This window comes from Lepidochelys kempii, chromosome 7, assembly GCF_965140285.1.
Source record: "Lepidochelys kempii isolate rLepKem1 chromosome 7, rLepKem1.hap1, whole genome shotgun sequence".
Classification (NCBI taxonomy): Eukaryota; Metazoa; Chordata; order Testudines; family Cheloniidae; genus Lepidochelys; species Lepidochelys kempii.
Window position 1 is genome coordinate 61,261,982 of NC_136386.1, and position 16,003 is coordinate 61,277,984.

Sequence of the window (16,003 nt, forward strand, 5' to 3'; positions counted from 1 at the left end):
TTTGCTGGCTTTTTAAAATCAATTTAACTGTCTCCATAAGAGATCCTGGTGAAGAATCCAAAACTTCCCCAAACAATCTTCTCTAACTAGTGCTTACTAATTTTTGTGTCCCTAAGCAAGGTCAAGGATTGAAACAGCTGGAGACTGAGCTAATCCAATTTATAACCAAGGCTCCTCACAAATGGAGCTGTGGGATGCCTGGGAGGTCTTACATCAGCCAGCTCATGGCCAGACAAGAAGGCCCAATCCAACCATGACAGTGCATTAAAATTTCCACATTGCAGTTAATGGGAGTTTCTGGTGCACAAGCACTGGAGCATCAGTGATGCTGGAATAACCCTATTAATGAGTTTCTCCAGACAGTGACTGTACTGTGCGTGTGCTCCCTGAACACTCCATAAACGGAGACTCAAGCCTAAGATGAGCCAAAAAAGCAGGTTGTATGTAAGCCACTTAGAAGCTGTGCCAGGCTTGTCTCAGCCAGAAGCTGCTTTTGTAGAGTGAGAAGTGCTGCTACCTATGATGCAAGCGGTGCGCTGAGGATGTCAGCCATTAGGGAGGTCAATGGGGCATCTTCTATGGCCACTACAATAAAATATTTTAGCCTACAGGAATCCTAAGGACCCAGTATGCATCAAAAGAGTCCACTGCTAGAGAACACAGATTCCATTAAGCAGGATGGTAGTAATACAGTAAAACAATACTCAATCAGGAGTGCACCACTGCATTCAAGAATTCAGTGCACACTGACTATGGATAAGATCCATTATTACTACAATCCCATGTCGGATTGTAAAAACAAAAGCTTTTCCTTGCTAGACCTCACATCCTCAGCACCACTAAAAAGCCTATCACCAGCAGGAGAGTGAATTTGTGTGGGGGGGGTGGAGGGTGAGAAAACCTGGATTTGTGCTGGAAATGGCCCACCTGATGATCACTTTAGATAAGCTATTACCAGCAGGACAGTGGGGTGGGAGGAGGTATTGTTTCATATTCTCTGTGTATATATAAAGTCTGCTGCAGTTTCCACGATATGCATCTGATGAAGTGAGCTGTAGCTCACGAAAGCTTATGCTCTAATAAATTGGTTAGTCTCTAAGGTGCCAGAAGTACTCCTTTTCTTTTTACTAAAAAGCCTGTGAGAGCATTTGGGACAGACCTCCAAGATGGGGAACGGCAGATAGCTGGGGCTATATCCCAATAAGCTCACATTCCATGGCCAAGAGACTCTGTCATGTTGTAGAAAGATAGGATGATGATGCCTTTCAGCAGCATTTGTAGCACTAGAGCCTGGGAATTTATTGACCTTTGAGTAAACTTTTCCCAGCCATTCTAAACACTTAATGCTTCCAAAGATGTTCTTCCTTATAAGGATTGAATATCAGTCTCCTTTTCTTTGGTCTTTACTCCTTCTCCTGGATTTATATTTCTTTTCTGCTCTTTTAGGAAGCTTTTGTTTCTTCTCAGCTGCCCTACGTGCCCTGACAAGTGTTGATCCTTCAGCGTATTCCCAGAAATATTCCTCTTTGTGAAGAATTGGGAAATGTGGATCAACTCTGTGGAAGACTCTTTTAGTGAGAATGTCTGTAGCATCTTTGCCAAAAGAGTCTAATAAAGGTGGCTTAATTTTTTTATTTTCCTTACTGGAGCAATCTTGCCATCGGCCCCAGAAATGATGGGATTGTTGTCTGCAACATCCTTGTTATCTCCAACCCATATCTCACAGCATCATTCCTGAAAATTTACATATCATACCAACAGGTGTTTACAAACTTCCTGGCAAGCTGCAATTCTTAACTAAACTACAGCTTCTGGACTACATTTGGCTCTAATGGGGTTGTTCGCAATTGCACAAGAGCTGAATTTGGCCTGCTAATGACATTGGAAGTGTACCATCTGGAAACACCTACTTGTAGAGTCACGCATCACCCTGTTTCAAAGCTTCTAATAAATTCTGGAAATGTTCCACAGCCTTTATTAAAAACCTGAATATGATGTATGGTTCCTCCTTTACCTTTCAACTAGGGCTGTCAAGAGATTAAAAATATTAATCATGATGTTAAACAATAATAGAATATCATTTATTTAAATATTTTTGGATGTTTTCTGCATTTTCAAATATATTGATTTCAATTACAACACAGAATACAAAGTGTACAGTGCTCACTTTATATTTATTTTTAATCAGAGGTGAAAGTAACCCAGTACGTTCCGGTACGGCATACTGGCAAGAGCCGGTGCGCTGGACCGGACCGGCTTTCCCAGGCGGTGATTTAAAGGGCCTGGGGCGCCCGGCAGTGGCTGGAGCCCCAGGCCCTTTAAGTTGCTGCCAGAGCCCCACTACTGGAGCCCCCAGGTAGCGAAGGTGGCCAGGAGCCCTGGGGCTCCCTCAGTGATTTAAAGGGCCCAGGGTTCCGCTGTGGGTAGCAGCAGCCGGGAGCCCCTGGCCCTTCAAATCACCACTGGAGCCCTCAGCCGCCGCTGCTACCCTGTGGCTCCAGCAGCAGGACTCGGACGGCAATTTAAAGGGCCCAGGGCTCTGGAGCCCTGGGCCCTCTAAACAGCTCCCAAGCCCCAGGGCTCCCAGCCGCCTCTGCAGCTGGTAGCTCCAGTGGTGATTTAAAGGGCTGGTGCTCCAAGCTGCCTCTACTGCAGCCAAAGCCCGTAGCCCTCTAAATCTTGATTTAAAGGGCCCGGGGCTCTAAAGGCCCTGCCTCTTCTGGTTGAGGCCCCGCCCCTTCCGGTCAAGGCCCCGCCCCTGCTCAGGACTCCAGCGTACATGTAAGTCCTTTAAGTTACTTTCACCCCTGTTTTTAATACAAATATTTGCACTGTAAAAAACAAAGAAATAGTATTTTTCAATTCACCTAATACTAGTACTGTAGTGCAATCTCTTTATCATGAAAGTTGAACTTACAAATGTAGAATCATGTACAAAAAATAACTGCATTCAAAAATAAAACAATGTAAAACTTTAGAGCCTACAAGCCCACTCAGTCCTACTTCTTGTTCAGCCAATCGCTCAGTCAAACAAGTTTGTTTACATTTGCAGGAGACAATGCTGCCCATTTCTTGTTTACCACCTGAAAGTAAGAACAGGTGTTCACAAGGTGCTGTTGTAGCAGGCGTCACAAGATATTTACCTGCCAGATGCGCTAAAGATTCATAGATCCCTTCATGCTTCACCCACCATTTGAGAGGACATGCATCCATGGTGATGACGGGTTCTGCTCAATAAAGATCCAAAGCAGTGCAGACTGACGCATGTTCATTTTCCATCATCTGAGTCAGATGCTACCAGCAGAAGGTTGATTTTCTTTTTTGGTGGTTTGGGTTCTATAGTTTCCGCATCAGTGTGTCGCTCTTTTAAGACTTCTGAAAACATGTTCCACACCTTATCCCTCTCAGATTTTGGAAGGCACTTCAGGTTCTTAAACCTTGGGTTATGTGCTGTAGCTATCTTTAGAAATGTCAGATTGGTACCTTCTTTGCGTTTTGTCACATCTGCTGTGAAAGTGTTCTTAAAATGAACATACACTGGGTCATCATCCGAGACTGCTATAATAAGAAATATACGGCAGAATGCAGGTAGAACAGAGTAGGAGACATACAATTCTCCCCCAAGGAGTTCAGTCACAAATTTAATTAACCCATTTTTTTTAATGAGCATCATCAGCCTAGAAGCATGTTCTCTGGAACCGTGGCCAAAGCATGAAGGGGCATACGAATGTTTAGCATATTTGGCATATAAATACCTTACAATGCTGGCTACAACAGTGCCATGCGAATGCCTGTTCTCACTTTCAGGTGACGTAAATAAGAAGCGAGCAGCATTATCTCCAATAAATGTAAACAAACTTGTTTGTCTTAGTGATTGGCTGAATAACAAGTAGGACTGAATGGACTTGTAGGCTCTAACGTTTTACATTGTTTTGTTTTTGAGTGCAGTTATGTAACAAAAAAAATCTACATTTGTAAGTTGCACTTTCACAATAAAGAGATTGCCCTTCAGTACTTGTATGATTTCTTTTATCATTTTTACCATGCAATTATTTGTAATTAAAAATAGTAATATAAAGTGAGCACTGTACACTTTGAATTCTGCGTTATAATTGAAATCAATATATGTGAAAATGTAGAAAAACATCCACAAATATTTAATAAATTTCAATTGGTATTCTATTGTTTAACAGTGCTATTAAAATTGCGGTTAATCACAATTAATTTTTTAAATCATGATTAATTTTTTTGAGTTAATCACATGAGTTAACTGCGATTAATTGACAGCCCTACTTTCAACCCATCTATGTTCCAGGTACAGATTTTTTTTGCAGATACTGCCTGCTCTCGAGGACACATTCTCCACCATATCCCAAGTCACTCCAAAAGCTGTGTAAGAGTACCATAATACTTCAGTACTTACAGACAGCTCCATACTCAAAGAACTTCCCAATGTCATTGCTGCCATTTGGCAGGTATGTATAGTGACGTGCAAAGAGGGTAAGCACACAAAAGATACATGCAGTCAGTGACAAAACCAGAAACAGCACCCAGCTGCCCTGACCCTTAGTTCCATGCTCTATTTCCTGGAACCTACTGCTTCCAAAAGCAAAAAGTATATATATTCTTTCTGCTTAATACCTTGAACATGGATTTCCTTTGGTTTTGCAACATGTGTCTGTTTATCCTCTTTTCCTGTGTTTTCTCACTCATTTGGAGTAGGATTAGTTCTTCTCAGTGATTATTTAAGATAGAAAAAATGTTAGATGATATAAGTTACATCCTGTGTACATCACAAGATCCAAAGACAGTATACATTCCTTTTTAATATGAATTACAGTGGGAAGGACAGAGAAAACACCATTAGACAGTTAACGCCAAGCAGTGCAAGAAAAGCCGATAAGTAAAATTTTCAAAACTGTCCAAGTGCCTTGGGAGCATATGTTCCATTGACTTGAAAATGGTATGTAGCCTTTGAGTGCCTAAGTCACTTCTGAAAATTCACTTCTGAGACATTAAGTGCTTTTGAAAAAAATTTACCCAAAGCTCCTGTATTGATTTTGCCATTTCTGTAAAGATAATAGGGGCATAAGGCTATTTGTTTAGGACCAAACTGTAAGTCTGTGAAGTGTTTCTACTGAGTTTTATCATATGCTGCTGCACTTTTAAGTCAACAGAAAATCCTGTAGCCAAATGCCAAAAGCAGCAGTGTTAACTCAACTCCTAACCTAAATGAACCTCTTTCACCACAAGGAAGAGAACTCCACAGGGACTGAAATAGTAACATTAGCAAAGAAGCAAAAAGAAAAGGAGTACTTGTGGCACCTTAGAGACTAACCAATTTATTTGAGCATAAGCTTTCGTGAGCTACAGCTCACTTCATCGGATGCATACTGTGGAAACTGCAGAAGACATTATATACACAGAGACCATGAACCTCCTCCCACCCTACTCTCCTGCTGGTAATAGCTTATCTAAAGTGATCACTCTCCTTACAATGTGTATGATAATCAAGGTGGGCCATTTCCAGCACAAATCCAAGTCTTCTCACCCCCTCCCCACCCCCCCCACCCCCCACACAAACTCACTCTCCTGCTGGTAATAGCTCATCCAAAGTGACCACTCTCCTTACAATGTGTATGATAATCAAGGTGGGCAAAGAAGGCGAGGTAAGCAGCACTTTTATAAAATGTTGTCTTTGTTCCTGCTCCTCTCCCTCTTCAAAAGGGAACTCTCAGCTAGAAGGGGATTGGGTAAGAGTCCATCACTACATCGCTGTAGCTAGGCATGGGATTAGCTGCCACAGGGGATATATAGACAAGAAAGGCCATGTTAGTGCACTGCGCTCTATCATGTTAGGGGTGGTATGGATTATAAAGGGTTTTTTTATTGTTTGTGGAGGCAGGAAAAGAGGGTTCTAAGTGCCTAGATACCCTAGGTCAGATTCTCATCCTTGTTACACAAGTATAAATAAGTGGAGTGACTGGATTTATAAACAGAGCAACTGAAATCAGCATCTGGGCTTCTAATTCTACCAGATATTTTGGAGACCAATCCTGTTCCATTGAAATCAGTGTCAGCAAGACTAGGACCATCCTGTTCTCATATCTGTTTCAATACTATGTACAACATTTTAATGAGCATAACACAGTAACTTGGAGTTGGTTCTGTATTCCTTATTCACATTCCTGATTCCTGCAAGCACTTCCATTGAATTGAATTGTGTTTCAAGGGATAGGTAAGAAATAAATATTACAACTACATGAAAATTCTGCTTTTTTTTGTTCACCAGTTTCTATTAGCCTAGCGGCTCTGGCATAGCTTTCCTGTTAGACTGCAACATGAATAACCACCAGTGTGCTGAGGGGGAAAAAATGAAACAGGCAAATTTTCCACTGAAACTGAGGGGAAAATCTCAGCAAATTTTATAATAAAGTTAGGGAAACTCTCTCTTCCTCCCAACCCCCAATCCACAATTTTACAAAACGTTAGTCTTTCCCATCTTAAAAAATACTACCCATGACCCCACTTGCCTCTTCAACTACTGCCCAATCGCCTTCTTCCTTTCATCTCTAAGCTGCTTAAAGACACAGTTTACAATTGCTATTTGGAGTTACTCCCCTCCAATTCCATCTCAAAGCCTCTGGCTGCCACCCCTTGCATTCCATTGAAATTGCTCTTGCCAAAGTCTCCAATGACTTCTTCTAGCCAGAGCTCAGAAGCAGTAATTCATCATCATTCTCCTTGATCTATCAGCTGCCTTTGACCCAATCAACCATGCTCTTGAAATCTGCCCTCCCTTGGCTTCCACAACAGTCTTCTCCTGGGTCTCCTCCTACCTCTGTAATTCCTCCTTCAGAGGATCCTCCTTATCTCTTCTCTAACTTTCTGTAGGGATTCTACAGGGCTATGTCCTTGGTCCCTTTCTCTTCTCCTTTTATACCTTATCTGGGGGTAACCTCATTCAATTACCATCTCTGTTGACAATTCACAGATCTTCCTCTCTACTCCAGACCTTCTCTTTCCATCCAAGCTAAAAATCTCTGACATCTTGTGGATGTCTAGCAATCAGCTCAAGCTCAATGTCCCTAAAAAATAAACCCGTTTAATATTCCCCCTCAAGCCCTGCCCATTATCTCCTCTCTCCGTCACTGAGGACACCACTGCAATCCTGTCCGTCACACAGGCCTATGACATGGTAATTATCTTCTCCTAAAACCTCTCTCTAGGTCCTCACATCCAGGCTCTTTCTAAATCTTGCAGATTCTTTCTGGATAACATCTCTAAGATACAACCTTTCCTATCCATCCACACGGCTATTTTCCTATCCATCCACACGGCTAAAACTCCCATCCAAGTTCTAATCACCTTGCATCTTGATTACTGCAGCATCCTTCTCTCTGGACTTGACAAAGGCCATCTTGCCCCATTCATATCCAGTCAGAATGCTGCTGTGAAGATCATTTTCCTCGCCCATTGCTTTGACCATGTTACATGTCTCTTTGCATCCTTCCACTGGCTCCCCCATCTCTATTGCAACAAACACCTTATTAAATTGCTGTTCACAAATACTGCCATGACTCCTGGGAGGTGTGAGGGGAAGGTGTGAGCCTTACTTAATCAACAATATCGGTCTATATTTATTAACTATTTCTGGCTGTTTATTCTGTGCCCCCCTTTCCCCATAATAAAGTTTTCTTTGTTGTACTATGGACTCAGAGCTTGCGCAGGGGCAATATTACTTGTCAAAAGCACCCAGGGGATGGGAGGGATTCAGTTTTCCCAGGTTTCTGGAATGGGGCTTGAGCTGGTATTATTTGTTAAGTTTTTAGAAGTAACCACTAGACAATTGAATCTGCCCTTGTGCTGCCAACAGCACTTGGCAGAAGTGGTACACAGGAAGACCTTTGTGCTTTCTCCCATGTTGCCACTGACACTTGGGAGCAGCTCCCTGCCAACCGCTGAAAAGCTGCCTCATTATCCTTCTTCAAAAGACTCCTGTTCTGTGATGCCTACAAAATAATCTTTTCCATGTTTAGGGCACTGGTATGCTGAGACAACTGTCAATTGTGCTGAGCAGTATCATCTCATACTTTCCTAGAACATCAACTTGTACTGTATCAACTGCTGTCTCATTTTAGAATTAGATTGCAAGCTCTTTAGGGCAGGAACGGTCTCTGTCTTTTTCGTACAGTGCCTAGCACCACGCAGCCCCGGTCCGTGACTAGGGCCCCCACGCACCATCAGGGCCGGCTCTAGGTTTTTTGCCGCCCCAGGAAAAAAATTTGGGGCTGGCCCCCACCCCAGCCCTGGGGTCCCCCCTTCTCCCCTGTTGCCCCAGCCCTGGGCTCTTCCCCGCCCCCCCACCGCACCCCCCTGACGCCCCAGCCCTGGATCACTGGTAACTTGCTCCCAGGGCGGGTCATCAGCATCCCGCTCATGACACTAGCAGTGGCGGCGGCTGCATCCACCCGACTCCTTCCTGGCGCTCAGGGGGCCCTGACTCTGCCCGCTCCCCCCTCGCCTCCAGCCAGTTCGGCGCTGGCAGGATCGGGGTAAGCAGTGGGACTCCTGGGATGCGCCTCAGCCCAGGGTCCCTCCAGCTGGGGCTCCCACCTCCAAGACTGGCTGGGAATCTGGAAGGCAGAGCCAGGGGGACCACCCAGACAGGGCGCTCAGGAGCCAGGGCAGGGCAGCTCCAGAGGGAGCGGCCAGTGGAGCCCCGGAGGGTGGGACGTGGGCCCTGCATGGCAGCACCCCGGGCACCGGTCCCCTCTATGGCCCCGATGTTGCTGCTGCTCCTGGCCACCATGCCACAGCCCCTGGGCGGCTCAGGCCATTTCACCCAGCCATTGCTGCGGCGCTGGGGGGCGGCCGCCCTGCAACACTTGCAGACGGCTCCTCCGTGCGCCCCATGGGGCGGCCCCCAGCCCGAGTGTTCCGGCTCCACGTGTCGGACCCCGCTGGCAGCACAAACCACAGCGGCTACCTGGGTGAGCGCCTGCAGGGCCGGCCCCCAAGCAAAAAAAAAAAAAAGAAAAAGAAAAAGATGGCCCGAATACCGCCCCTACGAATGTGCCACCCCAAGCACCTGCTTGCTTTGCTGGTGCCTAGAGCCGGCCCTGGGCACCATAGTAATACACATAATACAGACATATTTTTCTGCATACTCTGATTAGATGTTCTACTTCTTTAGAAGTTTGGATGGGGCCCATTGCAAAGGCACTTGATTGATTTACAATCAAAATAATCCTTTTACATATCAGGGATACAAATCTAGTTCCAGTCTGCAGCTGTTGACAGAGCTCTGCAGTTCATGGAAGCTGGGAAGAATTAACACACACCAACTCCTGCCCTCAGGGCAGACAAGTCTCCCCTGGAGGCTACTGTTACAACTCTGAATTCCACCTGAGAGGGTGGAGGTGTAAGAGCTAACAACCACACTCTTTCTTCCCCGCAGACCAGCAAAGGCTTCTGAGAGAGGATACTTCTCCAGGTATGGTAGGAACTATTCGTACTTGTTAAGCTGCCTCTCCGCCAGGACACCTGCTATGGTGTTGGTACTGCTTGGCTAGGTGGCCCACAAGGTCAGTGCTTCCTTCCCCATGGGCAGACCAACCTAGGTTAGTCTAGGCATTTGTGGTCCTTTGCTGTGTGAGGGCCTGCTGCATGAGCAAGCAGGGAGGAATGGAGTCTCTAATGGCGTCCAGGGTGGGGATCTCTTGAAGAGAATAGTGCCCAGTGGTTGTATAGCATGAACAGCTGGAGTTAGACTGCCTCCCCAGTTATATTACTACTAAGACTTGCCTTACAGATCTCACCCTGGGAGGTTTGCTTGCTTCTCATCTTTCACTAAATCTCTCTTGTTCCTGTTGCAATGGTCTCAGAATGGAGATGCCCCAGCATCAAGAATCTGGGGGATGGGGAAGTAAATTGGCATCTGGTTCTGACCCAATTTGTCATTTTCAGTGCAGGTTACAGCTTTCTGACTGGCTAAAACTCTGCATACACAATGTTCCCTGTCAGCTCTTTCTGCGAAACTCCTGTAAGTTTCCAAATGCTTGGTTTCAGTGTGCTTTTTTCAGAGCAGTATAGGGTATGTGAACATAGCATTCCCTTGAAAAACTGCCTTACAGAGTTTACGGTCAGCATTAGCAGGACAGCTGACTCACCAAAAGACTCTCGGTATGTTTCTGTTTGTCTTGTTTGCCTTCTGGCCTTGGAGAGTCAAAATGAGGTTCTCACCCCCAATGGGCCAGCTGATTTTAAACTAAAGATGGGCCCATGCCTGCACACAAGCAGACATTTTGGGATGTTTTATAACTGGATCCAACATCTGCACCTCAGACTTTAGACATTAATTGACTCATCACAGCATGGCATATTAGTTTGTACAGAAACAAGTGACAGATGACTATCCCAGCTCTGCACATTTTCAGGCATCTACGCAAACCCAATCAACCCCAGAGAGGGTTGGAAGCGTATACAGACTGAATCTGCTTTGGGCATTTGTCACAATTCATGCACCATAGGTTAAAGACAGATATACTGTGCACCAATGTAGCAACCCACCAATGCAGCCACTTCTGGGGCAAAACAGGCAGCAGTGTGAGAGCACACAGCAACTCTATATTGAAAAACAAGGAAGAAAAACCACACCTCAGATACCCACTTTATACACCCAAGCTCCAAAGCAGAATGAATAAGATCAGAATGATGGCTGGGATTTATTTTCAAAGGTTTCCCAAGGAAGTTAGGCACCTAACTTCCTCCAAAGGAACTGGGTTCCTAATCCTTTCAGCCTCTTTTAAAATTCCAGCTGAAGTGTCTAACAACACTGTACTTGAGCAGGATTATATTGTTTTGATTTTTCAAGCTCCGTTCCTATCTGGGCACCACACTAAAACAGCTGAGCAAACAGTTGGTTTCTGGACTTGAGTGAAGCAAGTTTTTAAGACTGATTACATTGGCATTTGTTCAGGGATAAAAAGCAGACTATTACAGCTATTCATGGAGAAACATGCAACCTCAACCAGCTTCCCAAGAGTGGCCAGGGACCTACAGCTGATAAACTCTGATACTTTCACCAACAGGAATAAAAAAGATCACTGAAACAACACTAAGCAGGCTAAGTGCAGGACAGGAAGACAGTTAGTTTAAAAAATACAACCTGAGCAGCAGAATTATACCTAAAGGAAATGAGATCATCTTTCACTCCTTGATTAACACCACAAACAACTGACAAGTAACCTGGAGTCATTAAAGCATGAGAATTTTTATGATTCACATTTACTTAAAAATCAACTTCTTTGGAAATTCCTGACAGCCTACAGATGAGCTGTAGTTTGAGTGTAACAGTTAAAAAGGAAAATCACATATATTTGTTTAAGTTATCACCCTCCAGTGTTGCAAACTTTACCAGTTTATTAAAACATAATTGTCCTCCTTGTAAGAGCCAGAAGTGACCCGATTTGAAAAATAAACTTAACTGCTAAAGGGAGAAAACGAAATGGTTTACTGAACAGGTGCCCAAGTGTGTGAACTTTCAGCTAGAATATTCTAAAACAGTGTCTGTAATAGCACATTCCTTTACACATGTACCATTAAGACTACAACTGAGTATCTTGAGATCCATTCCCCTGTATTTTAGCATAACCCATTATCGGTTAGTTTTAAAGTGTAATTCTACAGTCAAAACAGAACAGATTCAGGAAACCTGCTGTCTGTATGTATTTATATGTTCAGTTTTTTACTCCAGTGAATGCTGCAGAGATTACAGTTTACAGGAGAATAAACTGAACTCTACCTTGGCTTGCACATCCTCAGAATTGTTGGCTAAATGTCAGATGCCAGGCTATATCCAATGCTCAGTTGCATTCATGTAACTGTGTAGAAGACAGATGAGTTTTACAGATAGCTGATGGAGGGCAAACTTAGACCTGTAGAATTTCTATGGGCCACAAGCAGGGAAGAACCCAGTTTGACTTTCATATTCCAAGTTGAGTTTGAGTTTGTCCAAAACCACAACAAACAACATTTTACTGGTTGTGGGACTGATTCTGATCTCAGTTATACCAGATGTAAATCATGAGCTACTCCATTGAATCAATAGAGTTACACCATCGTAAAGCCAAAATTAGAGAAATCAGAATCAGGCCCATAACAGAGCAAATACGGAGCCGTGGTCCTGCAACTGCATCCATATAGCAAGCCTGCTGCAGCTGTACAACCCTGCTAGCTTCAATAGGGTCCTGCGGAAGGGTTTGTCCATGCAGCTGCAGTTGCAGGATTGGAGCCCTGATTTGGAATCACTGAGGCTTTGATTCAGCCAAGATCCTAAGAACGTATGTAACTTTAAGGACATTAACTTTAAGGATTTAAGTGTTATTCACTTCACACATGTGCCAAAGTTCCTTACTGAATCAGGGCCTGAGGCGCTAAATCTGGAACTTATGACACCATTTTTAAGAGGCACTTTTCAGGCTAGAACTTCAGTTCCATGGAAAGTTTCTATATTTTAGATAATGCTTAAATTATTTATTTAACTGACTATTTGATAGTTCTATCTATTGGGCTTTAAATAGAGGCCACAAGAACAAGTGTATGGTGAATGCATTTTATTTCTTCCTGATTTTAATATCTGACTATCACTTGTGAAAAAGAACATCCTGAACAAACAATTCCCAGGCTTTCACACAGGGAAATGAAAGCAAATGGAGATCTACTGCCTTTACAATCTCTCAAGCCCATACTGCTAGATAACCGAGCCCATGCTTTTTTAAAAACAGTCAGACATGTAGCACAGATACACACAGTGAACAATGTAGTGTCATATAGGAAGCAGCAGGCCAGAGAGCAAGACTTGCTCACAGGTCACCGATCTCAATTTCCATATAGTACTGTAGATTCCTTCTTCAGCTACATGACTTCTCAGTCTTTAGTCAAAGTCTTTCCTAGGCACATCAGCTCATTGTGGCATTAGTTCTTTGGTGATCTCTTCAGCAGGCCTTTCATTCCCTCAGTAGTGCTCCCAGATATCTCAGCTTTGGAATTCTGAAGGCCTCCCTTATTTTTCTGTCCCATCACAGCTTTTGCATCAGACTTGCCAAGTGAAAAATCAACCCTATGCAGAGGTTGCAGGCAAGGCCTCCCCATCACTTAAGGCAAACGATAATGGAGAAATCCTGCCTCCATAGCTGCAGAAGGTCCCATGGCAGCAGAACAAGTCCAGCCTCTGGGGAACTGTGCACTCCCACCACCGTGCAACACAGATCCCTACTGTGGGGTTCTCCCTGTGCATCAGCACTTGGGGGCAAAGCCAGAACTGCCATAGCGCACCTCCTCCTGATCTCTGCCCCTTAGCCTGGTGGATAATGGGTGCACAGAGCTACGCCCACCGCAGCCTCATTCCCCAGCACCATTTACTCAACCATTCAGGCATGAGGATTTGGTCTGAAGGAGTTGAGAGGGGGTTGTTGTGATGCAGAAGGCCTTGTCAAGCCTTTACTGTGGTGAATGTTGCCCAGTATGTCTCAAATGGAGAGACAGTGGGCCAGAACCTCCCCTAGATGAGGCCTCATTGCTGCATCTCCTCAGCCGAGGTTTCCATCCACCGTCATGCCTGTCAACATGCGACAAGCCAGTGTAGCATGGGACAAAACAGCTGAAGTGTGGAATGCTGGGATTCTGCTGCACACTGCATCCAAAGGCAGATTATGAAGGTTTTTAACTCCAGAACATTGATGTCAATATTTTCTCTGAGTGAGAGGATGAGATGTGGCAAACAAGTAGAATTTAGGGGGGAAAGGAAAAAAATCTACAGCATAATTTAGCCCATTTCTGAACTATTTCTAATGACACTGTTACAAGAGGGAAAGGAAACTAATATAACACTACAGCAACATTTAGCCCTTTTTTATCGACAAGAAGAACAGGTGGTTTGGAGTGATGTAGCTGAAGTGTAGTTCACTGCTTGTGGGTAGTTCATGATGTGTGGGCATATGCTATAAGGGGACAAATTCATCCCTCCTGTAATTTCATTGGCCACAGGGGTTTTACACGAGGGATGGATTTAACTCAGGGACTGTAGCAGGGATCTGAAGCAGTCTATCCGATGTGTAATAGTGAAGAAGGCAAAAAGGATTTTATCAAAGGCTTTTAATGAAGGTCCCATTTCTTCCTTTTCCTACTATCTGAGTGATCTGCCTCCAGTCTCAACTGTGCAAATGGCATATTAAAAGTCAGCAAATAAACCAGTCTTCTGGGTTTCCTTAAAAATCTAGAGCAAGGTCTTTGCTGACTTACACCCTATAAAGCCCTGTTGAAGCCAACAGGGTTTCACTGGGATTGCGGCTTGGTAAAATTTGGCCCATTTTCTTCTTGGTAGCTCAGTCATAGATTTCCAAGATGGACGATTCTTCAAATGATTACATTAAATCACCATGCCAAAAAAAATGAGTGGTTCTAATGAAGCTTAAAGGCCGTGGTTGGTTTTCTATTCACCCTCAATTTTGGGCTTCCAAGTTAATCTATTTTCATCCCCCCTTGATACAGTAACCATAAACTCAACTTGCTTTCCTCAAACAAATGACCTGTTCTAATACTAGTAGCCCTGGCTGCATAAACAGAGTATAGGATTCGAGAGCATAAGTAATCCCTTTACGAGCTCCAACTGAGGGGAGAAGGAGATATAGGAGTCAAAGAAGTTCTGTGTCAGTGGTTCTCAAACTTTTCTTTTTGCGGACCACTTGAAAATTGCTGAGGGTCTCGGTGGGCCACTTAATGTTCTTTCCGAATGTTGGTTTCAGAGTAACAGTTGTGTTAGTCTGTATTCGCAAAAAGAAAAGGAGTACTTGTGGGGGGAAATAACCTATTTCCCCTTGTTTTTTCCTACCCCTCCCCCCCCCCGCCCCTCAGACGTTCTTGTTAAACCCTGGATTTGTGCTGGAAATGGCCCACCTTGATTATCATGCACATTATAAGGAGAGTGATCACTTTAGATAAGCTATTACCAGCAGGAGAGTGGGGTAGGGGGAGAGAAAACCTTTTGTAGTGGTAAATACCCATTTTTTCATGCTTTGTGTGTATAAAAAGATCTTTGATACTTTCCACAGTATGCATCCGATGAAGTGAGCTGTAGCTCACGAAAGCTTATGCTCCAATAAATTGGTTCGTCTCTAAGGTGCCACAAGTACTCCTTTTCTTTTTTCCAAAGGCTGTTTGTACATTTAGCTAACTATTGTAAAGCGCTTTAGATAAAAGCGCTATATAAAAGAAACCTTAATAATAATTAACGTTTTTTTGTTCTACAAATAAAAGCACACAACTCAGATTTGAATATCAGTACTTACACCTTTCTAACACAATGGATATGCCCTCTCTCCCCTGCCGTGGCAGCCCCAGAGCTGAGTCTAGGAAGGAGGGCGGTCTCTCCCCCGCCACAGCAGCCATAAACCTGAGGCTGGGAAGGATGGCCATCTCTCACCGGCAGTCACATCCCTGGAGCTGCAGAAAGTCACCTCTTTCTCTGGCCACTGCAACCCTGCATATCCCAAATTCCCCCCCCATCCCCTCTTCTCACACCACTGTCCCCTCCCACCTACCCCTATTCCCCCCAAGGCCACCACCTCACCTTATATGTGCATCTTCTCCAGGGTCCAGGCATCTAATTAGTAGAGCCACACCTGCGCAGCTCCACTAATTAGGTGGGTGGCCCTTCATTCTCTCGTGTGCGGCCGTCCAGGCATGCACCTTAGAGGGAACTATCCGCAGACCACCTGAATGGAGCTCGCAGACCACGGGTGGTCCTCAGACCACAGTTTGAGATTCTCTGTTCTATGTTGTTCCATGTCAGTACATTGTTGCACAATATTATTGTGTGCTGATGTTGTTGCCATTCACCATCCCGCTACAAAGTCACAACATAAAGTGGGAAAATATTTGAGAGGGCAATTTTATTCAAAATAGATAATTGGAGAGTCCAAGCCCTCATTATTCCAACCGT

At 44.3% G+C, this 16,003-nt stretch overlaps 1 protein-coding gene across 3 annotated transcripts in view; it reads right to left on the bottom strand.

Moving 5' to 3' along the window:
• The window catches only part of LOC140914687 (uncharacterized), a 147,956-nt gene that overhangs the window by 48,345 nt on the left and 83,608 nt on the right, over positions 1-16,003 (bottom strand). The window contains exon 5 of one of the 3 annotated variants that reach the window (XM_078853785.1): positions 4,642-4,730. The exons of the other annotated variants lie outside the window; for them this stretch is intronic. The gene's annotated coding sequence lies outside the window, so the exon portion shown is untranslated. The remainder of the gene's footprint in view (positions 1-4,641; positions 4,731-16,003) is intronic. 3 annotated transcript variants of the gene reach the window in all.